The sequence below is a fragment of the Pinus tabuliformis genome, chromosome 7 (assembly GCF_031772625.1).
Source record: "Pinus tabuliformis cultivar Carrire ecotype Pingquan chromosome 7, CPIR1, whole genome shotgun sequence".
Classification (NCBI taxonomy): domain Eukaryota; kingdom Viridiplantae; phylum Streptophyta; class Pinopsida; order Pinales; family Pinaceae; genus Pinus; species Pinus tabuliformis.
Window position 1 is genome coordinate 1,185,333,346 of NC_142293.1, and position 13,224 is coordinate 1,185,346,569.

A 13,224-nucleotide genomic window follows, 5' to 3' on the forward strand; every position below is an offset into this window, starting at 1 on the left:
TCAACGGTGTCGAGTAGTTCCTTTCCTTCATGGATGACGACTCGAGGAAAACTTGGATCTATTTTCTGTAAACCAAGGATGAGGTGTTTTGTCGATTCAAGGAGTTCAAGGCTCAAGTGGAGAATCTGACAGGTAAGAAAATAAAAGTCTTGCACTCAGATAATGGTGGAGAATATGTCGATAAGGACTTCATTGATTATTGCACTAAGGAGGGCATTAGAAGAGAGTGGAAAACTCCCTAGAATCCGGAGCAGAATGGGGTGGCAGAAAGGAAAAATAGGACTATTGTAGAAGCGGCTAGGGCCATGCTGTATGATCAGAATATGCCAAAATTCTGGTGGGCAGAAGCATGCAACACAACTGTATACGTTCAGAACAGGACTCCTCATCGGGCATTGGGTAGGATTACTCCAGAAAAAGTATTCACTGGGAAGACACCTGAAGTCAGTCATTTTAGGATATTTGGGAGTTTGGCATATTGTCGCATACCCGAAGAAAAGAGGAAGAAGTTGGACCAGACTGCAGAAAAGGTGTATCTTGCAGGATATAGCAAGAACGCTAAGGCATACAGGATCTATCTTCCACGGAGCAGGAAGGTAGTAGTATGACGAGATGTAAAGTTCATGGAGGATAAAGCTTTCAGAAGATCTCGCGAAATGCCTTCCAATGAGCAGTGGAAAGAGGATCTGTTGGTCATGCCTCTTCAACCAACGGAAGTGAAGAATCCTTCCTCAGATCAAGAAGATTCTCAAGATGAGGAAGAGGAGCGAACAAAAGCACCTGTTGGCAGAGGAAGAACCAGCAGGGAACTTCGTCAGATTCTACGTGATGCAGAGAACTTCATCGGAGAGCCAAGGAACAATAAAAGAGAGTGAAAACAACCAGACATGTGTCAGGCGTTAGTAGCTCAGGATGGAGAGCCTGCCAGCTTCAAGGAGGCAGCTCAACATTAAGTCTGGCTAGATGCGATGGTGGAGGAGTGTAACTCCATAATGGTAAACGATGTCTGGGAGGTGGTGTCAAGGCCTCAAGGCAGATATGTGGTAGGTTCAAGATGGATCTACAAGATCAAATATGCTGCAAATGATAGTATTGAAAAATACAAGGCCAGGGTTGTGGGTAAGGGGTATGCTCAAAAGGAAGGGATTGACTATGAGGAAACCTTCGCCCCAGTAGCCAGGTATACATTTATTAGGACCGTGATATCTCTTGCAGCCTAGATGGGATGGAAGATCCATCAGATGGATGTCAAGACGACATTTTTGAACAGGGTAATAGAAGAAGTATGCAGTGAACAACCATAGGGCTTTGAAACTCGTGAGAAGAAGTCTCATGTATGCAGATTGAAGTAAGCCTTGTATGGGCTGAAGCAGGCACTAAGAGTGTGGTATGGTCAAATAGATGGCTACTTGCAGAAGATGGGGTTTGTCAAAGAGTGACGCGGATCTGAATCTCTACTATCTGGTTGTAGAGAGCGAGCCACTTATCTTAGTATTATATGTGGATGATCTCTTCCTGACAGGACCATCTAGACTCATTGAAGACTGCAAGAAGAATCTAGCCACAGAGTTCGATATGAAGGATTTGGGACAAATGTACTATTTCCTAGGGTTGGAAGTTTGGTAGCATAAAGTAGAAATATTTCTTGGGCAAGGAAGGTATGCTATAGAAATCCTGAAAAGGTTAGGGATGGGAGACTGTAGACCTATGGCTACGCCAATGATCACCAATTGGAAGAAGATTGATGCGTTAGAAGACAAGGATGTCGATCCCATCCTATACTGACAACTCATAGGGTCCCTGATATATCTAGTCAATACCAGGCCAGATATTTGCTATGTTGTCAACACCCTCAGTGAGTTCATGGTGGAACCAAAGAGGGCTCATTGGGCAGCAGCCAAGCACGTTCTCAGGTATTTATAGGGAATAGTTGATTATGGGCTCTTGTACAACAAGGGGAAGGATATCAGGTTGAGTGGATTTACTGATGCATATTGGGCAGGAAGTTCAGTGGATCGAAAAAGTACCTCTGGGTACTATTTCAACATTGGATTAGGAATAATCTCCTGGTGCAGTAGGAAACAGAAGTCTGTGGCTCTGAGCTCGTTTGAGGCAAAATATATGGCAGCAAGCACAACTTCATGTGAGGCCATATGGCTTAGAAAACTACTGGTAAACATATTCAGAAGAAATATGGAGGCGACCAGGATCATGTGTGATAATCAGAGTTGCATCAAACTCTCTGAGAATCCAATATTTCATGATAGGTCAAATCATATTGATATTTGGTGTCACTTTGTCAGAGATTGTGTCCAACGAGGAGCTGTACAATTGAGCTACACTCCTACAGGGGAATAAGTGGCAGATATCCTCACCAAGGCCCTTGGAAAGTCAACATTTGACTACTTCAGGGAAAAGATAGGGATGGTAAAGAACCCCTTTCAGAAGTAGTGTGTTAGCAACACGAATGAATAGGAAGTTGCAATGCAGATGCAGTGTTGGGAGAAAAGACCAACATCAACACAGATGCAAAGGGAGTTGCAGCGTAGATGTAGTGTTGGGAGAAAGGACTAACAACAACACAGATGCAGAGGAAGTTGCAGTGCGGGTGCAGTGTTGGGAGAAAGGACCAACAACAACACAGATGCAGAGGGAGCTGTCATACAATTGCAGTAGTGCTAGTAGCAGAGTCATGGGCAGCAGTACAAGAGGCAGCAGTGAAGAGGATGTTGGGCAAGAAGGCCTAGCATCAGCACAGGTACCGATGCTGGATGATCAGAGTAATACTCAGTGAGGAGTATTGCTAGAGCACATTCCTTACTAAGAGGGAGTGTTAATTTGGGGTAGCATCACATGTGCTCTAGTCACGAAATTTGGTGGAGAGGTTGGGGCACATAAGATCTCCAATACCCAGAAAGGGTTTGGGCAGATTCTAAACAAATCAGGAGATATTAAAATAATTAATATTTTTAATGGAGTCCCTAAGTCTAAACTTAGGGAAAATAAAATATTAATGTGTATTAATATGAATCTGTGCTAGAATGGTCCAAGAGATATGGATCAAGCTAGATCTAATCTTAGCCATTGATTAGGGACTTAATCTTGGCTGTTGAGATGTCAACAAAAAAAGTATAAGAGGAGGCTTGAAGGGCACTTGGAGAACACACTGAGGGAGACTAGTCAGTTGAATTTCTGGAGCGGGGTTTGCTGAGAAATTGAACTAGTGGTCTGGAGAGCAGTCAGGAAGCAGCAAGTATGGAATAGAGAGACGAGAGATTAGCATAGAAGAGGCAGATGCAGAGCTAGGGGAAGCCACACAGAGGCAACGAAGACTACGCAGAGCCAGAAGGGCCTACATCATCCACGCAAACGCTGCAAGAGTGACGCAGAAGCCCAGAGAGGCTGCGCAGAACCTCAGTAGGCTGACACAGAGGGTTTTAGGCTGTAACAGAGGTCAGTAGGGCCTACGCTGGGTTTAGAAAAGTGTTGGAAGTTTGTCTATCTGTGGGTAAGCCAGTTTGGCACCCTATTGTACAAGAAAATTACTGAATAATAAAATCGTCCCTTGCTGCACTGGTTTTCCCACATTGGGTTTTTCCAGGGAGATTAGTCCAAAATAACTGTGTCAATGTGTGCATATGTTTGTTTCTGTATTACGGTGTGATATCTGTAGCAGTATTTATTTTAATGTTTGTTGAAGTAATTTCATGAATAACTTATGATGAAATAAGTAGGAAAAGTAAATCAGGTGCTGCAGTGATAAAATTTTCACATTTGGCTTTATGATGTAACATTTTCAACACCCCTACTGTCGATGGAGCGGATGCGATATTCCATAAGCTATTTTTAATAAATCTTCGGGTCCACACCTTTATCGCAATAGGCAGTTCATCGGGTCCACAAGCCTTATTGCAATCGGCGGTTTTATGCATCATTCCTTTGAAACTCGCGATAATGCGGATGCGATATTACAATAGGGCGTATTATAATGGAGCAATCGGGTCCGCAACTCAAATCACAATCAGAGGTTTCAATCGTGACAAGGCTTTAAAAACTTGCGATATGGCGGATGCGATATTGTATTAAGGCGGATGTAACGAAACCATCGGGTCCGCAATGCTCATATCGCAATCGGGGATTTCAAGCGGTGACACATAATAAAACCTGTTGATATTATATATGCCGAGATGTTAACTCCTTTGGTTTGTTCTATTCCATGTGCTGTGAACTTTTAAAGGGTTTCCATGGTTTATTCCTTCCTCTAATATTTCTCCTCAGTTCCTTCGATATGGCTCTTATTCTTGGGCATATGCTTTTTCTTAGCTTGTTGCTCCTATGACTTTTGATAGCTACACTTTGATTCTCAATATATTTCTCTTGCTCCAATATGACTTCCAATGGCTTCCCTGTTGGCTTTCCTCCTTGGCCTCTTGCTCTTGTTACTTCACGGATATGCTCTGCTTCTCCTTGGCTTCATATCATAATTTAGTATCCCAGAATATTGCCATATTGACATCAATGACAATCTAGATCAACAAATCAATTCCTCATCTTGCCTCTACTGCTCTGTTTGCTGCGAACTCACAGGATCTACACTTGAGGTTGTGTTAGTTTTGGTGATTTTACTAGATCCTTGTGATTGTCTGTGCGATTGCCCTTGCTGTTGGACTAATGGAGCTCCCATTAGCTCATTCTGATCATCTGCTGGCAACTCGCGAGATCTCTTGAAGGCTCTGTGCTCCATGAATTTTACGTCTTGTCTCACAATAATCTTCCTGTTACTAGGAATGGAGATCATGAATGCCTTTGAGGTTTCACTATACCCAATAAAAAACTCCTTTTCTATAGTCTGATCCAACTTAGTGCGTTTTTCATCTACGACATGGCAATAAGCGATATTGTCGCCACATATTCTAAAGTGACTTACTTCTTGCTTTTTTCTGGAGAAGACTTCTTCTGGTGTTATCTTCCCCAATGCTCTATGAGGAACCTTGTTTTGGATATACACAATTGTGTTACATGTCTCTGCCCATAAAAACTTGGGCAAATATTGGTCATATAACATTACTTTTGCAGCCCCAACTATTGACCTATTTTTTTGCTCCACTACCCCGTTATGCTATGGATTGTATGGAGTTATCCACTCCCTCCTGATGCCTTCCTTTGCACAGAATCGTGTGAAGTCACTATCTGTGTACTCTCCTTTGTTGTATGAGTGAAATACCTTGATCTTCTTTCTTGTTGCATTCTCTATTAGAGCCTTGAACTCCTTGAAGCGACTGAAGACCTCATCCTTAGTCTTCAAGAAATAGATCCAGGTTTTCCTAGAATCATCCTCAAAGAAGGTGACAAAGTATTCGTACCCTTTGAGAGATCTAGTGGACATAGGACCACAAATGTCTGAGTGTATAAACTGTAAGACACCATCTGATCTACTGTCACTTCTTGGGAATGCTGCCTTAGCATATTGCCTAAGTATGTATCCCCTGCACACATCATTATGCTCTGTGCCTAATTCTGGAACACTTGTTACTGTCTCCTTGAGCATTCTAAGTGCTCCATGATGCAGATGCCCCATTCTCCTATGCCATAGCTCATTCAGGTCTCTTCCACTGCTACTGCTACTACTAACTAGTTCGTTTGGAGAATCGAGCTGCAACTTGTACACTCTGTTGTTATGAACTCCAATTTGCGTCACCTTCTTCCATTTTTGGTGTTTGATGAACACGTTCTTCCCCACAAAGTGGACATCTTATCCTTTATCCTGTAACTGAAACATTGAAATAAGGTTCATACCTAAGCCAGACACATGCAACACATCTATAACACTAGTGCTTGCACTTGACTCCCTTTGAATCTCAATGGTACCTACTCCAATTGGACTACATTTACTCTTGTTTCCCATCTGAATTTGGAAGTCCATTTGCTCCTCCTTATAGCTGGAGAAGTATTTTCTAACCCCTGTCATATGAGTTCATGCTCCACTGTCTATATACCAGACACTTTGTGAAGTTGAGCTAGAGAGGCAAGCTATCTGAGGGAATTTATCCTCCAATCTGGAAGACAAATCCATAGCCCCTTGAATGTTGAATTTTTCTACGACCATATTGGAGAAATCTGAGATTTCTACTGAAGACATCCTAATTATAATTTTTTGTGTTTTTCTCTTCCACCCAACGCTAATCCGCTACTGCAAAAACTTGTTCCAAACCAACTATGCCCAGATCGAATTGACTGATTTTCTCACCCAAAACCGTCTATCAAGCAAATCCACACCTGCAAATTTCTGCTCTAGAGGCTCATCAATTTTTTTTTCTAGCTACAACTGAAAATCAAGCCCTTTACCTTTGCAATTTGCACTTTTTGGTGGTTTCTGTAGATCTAAGAAATTCTACTCAAAACTCCCTCTAAAACTGAAAAATTTCTCCCTCTCGCCACTGAGCCTCCAATCTAATCTTCAACTCTCTGATTCCATGTGCCAATTCCTTTGAAATTGCAACAACTAGAAATTTATTCTTCTAACTAATTGTTAAAATTGGAAACTAGGGCCAAACTTCACATGGCTCATCTTATTTATGCCATCTGATAATTTTCTTGGGTTCCACTATCCGAGAGGTTTAGGATTTATCTAAAGATCATCCGATTCTGACATGTACAAATGAAGTTATGATTTATTTTGATTATGGTCAAATTGTCAAGGTCGACCAGCAAACTTATGTAGTCTTAGAAGCCCAATAGTCACGTCTATTCATCCTCAACGTTCCATATAAATAGAAGGTGTCTTAGCCTCATTTGAACACACTCATCTTCACACTTCTTTCTCTCTCTCTCTCCTTATTGATTGGGTACGGATTTTTGGGCCTCTCTCTCTCCACACGTTCGAAATTTTAGGAGGGTGAAATTTCAGGAGGCCGGAATTTCAGTAGACCGAATTTCTAGACAGTTTGATTAGACTTTGATTGGGCTGAATTTCACTGTTTTGAGGGTTGTTTTATCTTGTTGTTTGGAGGCTGAAGTTGACTGAAGTTGACCGATTTGCTGAGGGTCAAATCTGCACTGTTGACCAGTGTTGACTTTTTTGGTTAGGGCTCTTTTGTTGCTGTTATAAATTATCAAATTTGTAAATTGTAGCATCTCTCTCTACTGAACTATTGAAGACTAAAAGAATATTTGATCAAGTGTTTTCCCACATTGGGGTTTGTCCCTGGCTGGTGCCACATCTTGTGTCCTCTTGCCTTGGCTTGTCTTCTACTGTTTATGTTTATGTTCTATATGCATTTTACTATCATGTTGATGTGATTGCTAATCTAAATATTGATACTTGGCTAATAAAGAAATTGAATTAAAATTGCTCTAAAGCATAGAACATACCATTGTTGCCTAAAATTAGCATGGAATCAAAGTTGAGGTGAAGACAAAGCCCAAGCAAGAGTGAAAGAGAAATCACCAAAGGCAGTTGGACAAGGACAAAAGGTTCAATGGGTTCCTCATCCTACTTCCCAGCTGAAGACATGCTCCATGATAAATCTAATTATCATGGATGGAAGATGTCTCTTGATTTGACCTTGGAAGAAAAATAAGTGATGGACTATGTGCAGGGTAAAATCCCTGAACCTCCTTCAAATGGGCTGAAGTCGAAGCAAAGAAGATTATCAAGGATTCCATTGACAAGCATCTGGTGGCCTACATCTCCAAATTGAAAACCTCCAAGGAGATCTACAACAGGTTGGTTGGCATGTTCAAGGTTAGTAATGTTAATTAAATTCTATTTCACAAGAATAAGTTGAAGGATATTATTCAATCCTATTTGTTAAGGATTAATGAGATCAAGAATGATCTACTCTCGATTGGAGAAGTCATTCCTGACAAGGAACTTACTCTCTCCACCTTTGGCGGACTCCCACCCGAGTGGTATGTATTTAGAACCAACGTCCTCAACAATGATCAAATTCCAGGGTTTGAAGAATTGATGTTGAGATGCATTCAAGAAGAAACAAAAATGGTGGAGCAAGAAATGCCTTCTAATAGAAGCAACCCCACTACATTCTCCACTCATGCCAAAAGGGGAAATAATGCAGGGTCTAAAGGTCATTTCCATGGAAAGCCTACATCTAAGGGACGAAGGAAGGGTAGGTGCTTTGTTCGCAATAAGTTTGGCCACTATGCAAGGGAGTGTCCAAATTGTTGAAGAATCTAGGGAAAATTAGGTGTATTGTGATTCTTCATTACTTGATAACAATTGGTGGAGCCTTTTTACCTTTTCCTGTTAGCTTAATCTTCCTCTTCTTCTTATTAATGCATATGTGTGTGCTTCATGAAACTACTACCAAAACATAAGAACAAGAACACAAGATGTTGGCTCTCTGCTAGGGACAAAACCTTTCTCCTCTTGAGAGGAAAACCCTTTCGTCAATTTCTCTTATTGAAGCTTCTATTGATCAATGCCAAACCCTAGACCCTTGACAAGAATATCCTCCAAGCACAAGTCAAGTCCTTCTTTTGACACTTCGTTACCTGACACTTCATCCTCCTTTTGACACATCGTTCTTCCGCTAACTAGTGATAGTCCTTGTTATGCTAGCTCTAGAAGAGATACATATCTTTGATACTTAGTGAAGTCTTTCATCTATAAGGATACCTTCCTTCTCTTGTCCAACTGAGCTTCTTCTTGATGTGTAGTTGCAGACTTGTGATGACTATAGTGCAACCCTAGTTTCTCGCACTTATGGGAGGATTCCTTCCTGTTAAGATTTGGTATGTTCTATGCTAGAGTAATTTATTTAAATTTTCACTGTTAGCAATCACATCAGCATTAAGATAAACTGCAGATAGAACATAAATATAAATCGCAGAAGACAAGCCAAGGCAAGAGGACACAAGATATGGCGTGAGCCAGGGACAAACCCCACAATGTGTGGGGAAACCCTTTGATCAAATCTTCTTTTATCTTCAAAGTTCAGCAGAGAGAGAGAGAGACAGAGAGAGAGAGTACAATTACAATAGAAGTCAACACTTTGACTTTTGATATTTGAAGACATATTGCTTCAACTATCCTTATGCTGTTCGTACATCATGCTGCCCTGATCATCAGTATGCTGCTCCTTACTTAATGTGCCCATTATGCTGCTTCTTTCATCATCATGATCTGAGATTGTTTATCCTTATCATTCTTATTATGTTGAGACTGTGTCCTTTTACTGGCATGCCAAGGATCTCTTGACCATCATCGAAACCTATTTCGATATCAGAGTTATGTAACTACTAACATAATCTTCATTGAGCCAAGAGAATAGATCTGTCACTGCTGTTCATTGTGTTTGGGCTGCTACAGGTATGCCACCGAGGTTTATATACCAAGACAATATGGTACCCTCGTCCGAGTTCTTCTCTACTTCAATTCATAGGTATGCCGAGAGTGTATTTGGTCCAGAACTTCAGTCAACACTGCGTCCTCATCACACCTCCTAGATCTGGTACTCCATGTTTGTATTGTCATAAGGATTTCACTAAGATCTGTATATATATAGACTGTTGTGCGAGATATCAACACAGTCTTCGAGATCCTTACAAGTATGTCGAGGCCATTGGTTATTCTATTGAGATATGCCTGTACAGATCCGAATGTAGTTATATATATATAGACTGTTGTGCGAGATATCAACACAGTCTTTGAGATCCTTACAAGTATGTCGAGGCCATTGGTTATTCTATTGAGATATGCCTGTACAGATCCGAATGTAGTTATATATATATAGACTGTTGTGCGAGTATGCCTGTACAGATCCGAATGTAGTTATAGACTGTTGTGCGAGTATGCCTGTACAGATCCGAATGTAGTTATAGACTGTTGTGCGAGTATGCCTGTACAGATCCGAATGTAGTTATAGACTGTTGTGCGAGTATGCCTGTACAGATCCGAATGTAGTTATAGACTGTTACAGGAATCTACTGCATCAAAGATATGTCGAGGTTGTCATGATTATGCTGAGAATGTATACCGAGACTGCTACAGGAATCTACTTATGCCAATACAGTATACTTATCCGAGATCTGTCTCATCGATCCGAGTTTTGTGCCTTCAATTCATAGGTATCCCAAGGTGAGATCTCTGCTCCAGAACTTCGATCAATTTTGCGTCATTATTAATGCATCAAGATTTGGCCATGACTATGCCGAGAGTATCTATCCCACCCAAAACGCATGTCAATACTGTATCTATATCCGCAGGTTTCTCTGCTCTATCCATTTGATAACTTCACCTGCAAATCACAGGTATGCCGAGTGTAGATTAGCTTGGGTTCTTCTGCTCCTTATACCCATCCGAGGTAGCAGTTGAACCCTAGATTTATCTCTCCATTTATGCAGATCTCTGCTCCTTCAATCACCTGAAAATTCAGAGAGGAATGCGAGTTTTTCTTTATCTTCTTAAGCTATGTCAACAAGTCTCTATGTACAGCGTATAAGGTCTCCTCCTGAACAGCATATAAGTAATTGACTGCGTTGGATCAACTAGGGCATCATCTGCAGCTAGGGCTCCTTCTTAGGCCAGCGTATTCTTTTGGTTCTCTCCTTCTCCAAAAACCCAGACGTGGAGAGGAGATCACCTCAAGAATACGTGTGTATAAATGATATCAAATCCTCATCTATTTATACCAAAATGAGGATGATGAATAGACACGTCGGTTGGGCTTCTAGAGCCTACATAAGAGCTGGTCGGCTTGACTATAATTACATAAACAAAATAAATTCATATCTCCATAAATACTTATCGGAATCGGATGATCTTAGGATCAATCCTACACCTCTCGACGAGAGGGATCCAATAAAATTATCAGCTGCCATAAATAAGCTGACCCACATGGAGTTTTTGCCCCTAGTTGCCAATTTAACACTTCCAGATTCTTATGATAGAGTCTTCCTTTCTTCCTCACTTGAGTGAGCCTCTTCTTTGCTTGAGGGAGAGGCCTTATAGGCCTACTCTGATAACCCAAACAATGAGAGATATGTGATTGTGATAGTGCTGCTGTAATGACTGCAAATAGCCCTTCTTTTCTCGCACATGTGACTGTAATAAGCCCTAGAACAAACCTCTAAGGCTCGATGTTTCTTCCTTCTTTCTCGTTGTCTTTGGAGACCCTTTTCTCGTCCTTTTATTACCCTTTACTTGCCTCCTTACTTCATTGATTTCAGAGCTCCTTGTTTTCATTGTGTTGGAGTGGACAACCTCTATTTATAGAGGACTGTCCCTCCTTTTAGGCCAACTTGTAGGCCGACTTGTTTAACTGTTTGTAGGCCAACTTGTTGAGTAGACTTTGGATGGTTTCTATGCTTGAAGGAGCTTCTTTGATGGTGCCTTTGCATAGGAGGAGACTTGACTTTGCTTGGAGGTATTCTCTTGACTTTAATACATATTCATACATGGTGTAACATGCCCTTAAGGCCTTCAACATTTCCTTTTGACTATTTGACTCACCTATAACACTTAACATGTGCTAGACCTATTTCAATGAGCAAGAAACTCATTGACATATATTATAAAAATAATATTTTTTTTCTTGAATAAATACAAATATCAAAAGTACATTTATGAAGACCAAACCTAGTTACATTTCCTTCAACACAAATAGAAGGGACACATCACATGATGATGATCACAATCATTCCAGGGGCAACTTCAACAACAACAATCAAAAGAATGGTAGGTCCAATGGCAATGGAAAAAGGAATGCGAGACATCAAGGAAATGGTTGACCCTCCAAGAAATCAAGGAACTCCAGGTATGAAAATCAAATGTTGTTAACAATAAGCAAACATAGTACTATCTTATATTGGTTCTCTCCACTGCCTCTCCTCCGGACACTTTGGGAAATTGGTTGATTGATAGTGGTGCCTCAAGGCACTTCACTAGATACAAGGAAGCCCTCTCTAATCTTATAGAAAAGGTGACAAACTTGGAGATGATGCCACCTATCCCGCGAAGGGAGTAGGGAATGTTACCCTCCAATTGAATCAAGGTAACACTATTCATTTGCAAGAAGTGCTATATGTACATGATCTCAAGAAGAACCTAGTGTCCATTTCAACCATGGAGGACAAAGGATTCAAGGTGGCATTCATCGATGGAAAGGTACGTGTTTGGAAAAGAAATTTTAAAGATGCTTTTACTCTTGGGTTCAAGGTTGACACTTTGTATTAAGTTGGAGGAAGTCCATTGGGAGCCATGTCTTGCGACACATCTCTACAATCTGAACTATGGCACCGAAGGTTTGCCCATCTTCATTATAAGGCCCTACCTGATGTGAGACAAATGGTGACAGGTATGCCCGAGTTCAAAGTAGAGCATGAAGGTGTATGTCCGGGATGTGCCGAAGGAAAACTTACAAGGGGACCATTCCCCTCAAGTAATAGCAAGACCATAGATATATTGCAATTGATCCACTCCAACATATCTGGTATGATGCCCGTAAACTCTTTGGGAGGATACTTATATTATCTCACATTTACGGATGATTATTCTTGCAAGACCTGGATCTACTTCTTGAAGAAGAAGGATGAAGTGTTCACCTGGTTCCAACACTTCAAAGCCTTGATCGAAAACCAATCCGAGAAGAAAATCAAGATATTGAGGACTGATAATGGGATCAGGTACGAATCCAATGAATTCCAAGATTATTGCAGAGAAGCTAGCATTAAGAGGGAGACTACAACGTCATACACTATTGAGCAGAATGGTATGATGAAAGGAAGAATCGCTCTATTGTAGAAGCAGTTCGTGCCCTGCTTCATGATGAAGGCCTTTTGAAGTTCCTATGGGCTGAAGCTGCAAATACCATCATGTGTGTTCAAAACCGATGCCCTCATCAAGCATTGGACTCCAAGACTCCCGAAGAAATGTTCACTGGTAAGAAACCTGATATATCTTATTTTAGAATTTTTGGAAGTCTCGTATATTTTCATGTGCCGAAAGAGAAAATAAGAAAATTGGGTGCATCTGGGAAGAAAGGAATCTTTGTGGGCTATAGTGAAAATTCTAAGGGATATAGAATTTATGTGGTTGGTTAGAAAGAGGTTGAGATAAGTCATAATGTCACCTTCGATGAAGATATGGCCCTTAGGAAAATCAACAACCTTCCTATCCTAAGGAAGGACAAAGAAATTGACACAGATATCAAGGTGCAAAAGAAGAAGAAACAATGCATGATGTTGATGAACCTATGGATCTTA

At 40.9% G+C, this 13,224-nt stretch overlaps 1 protein-coding gene across 2 annotated transcripts in view; it reads left to right on the forward strand.

Annotated features, from left to right (window-relative positions):
• The window catches only part of LOC149251682 (glutathione gamma-glutamylcysteinyltransferase 1-like), a 404,629-nt gene that overhangs the window by 324,536 nt on the left and 66,869 nt on the right, over positions 1-13,224 (forward strand). The gene's annotated exons all lie outside the window — the stretch shown is intronic.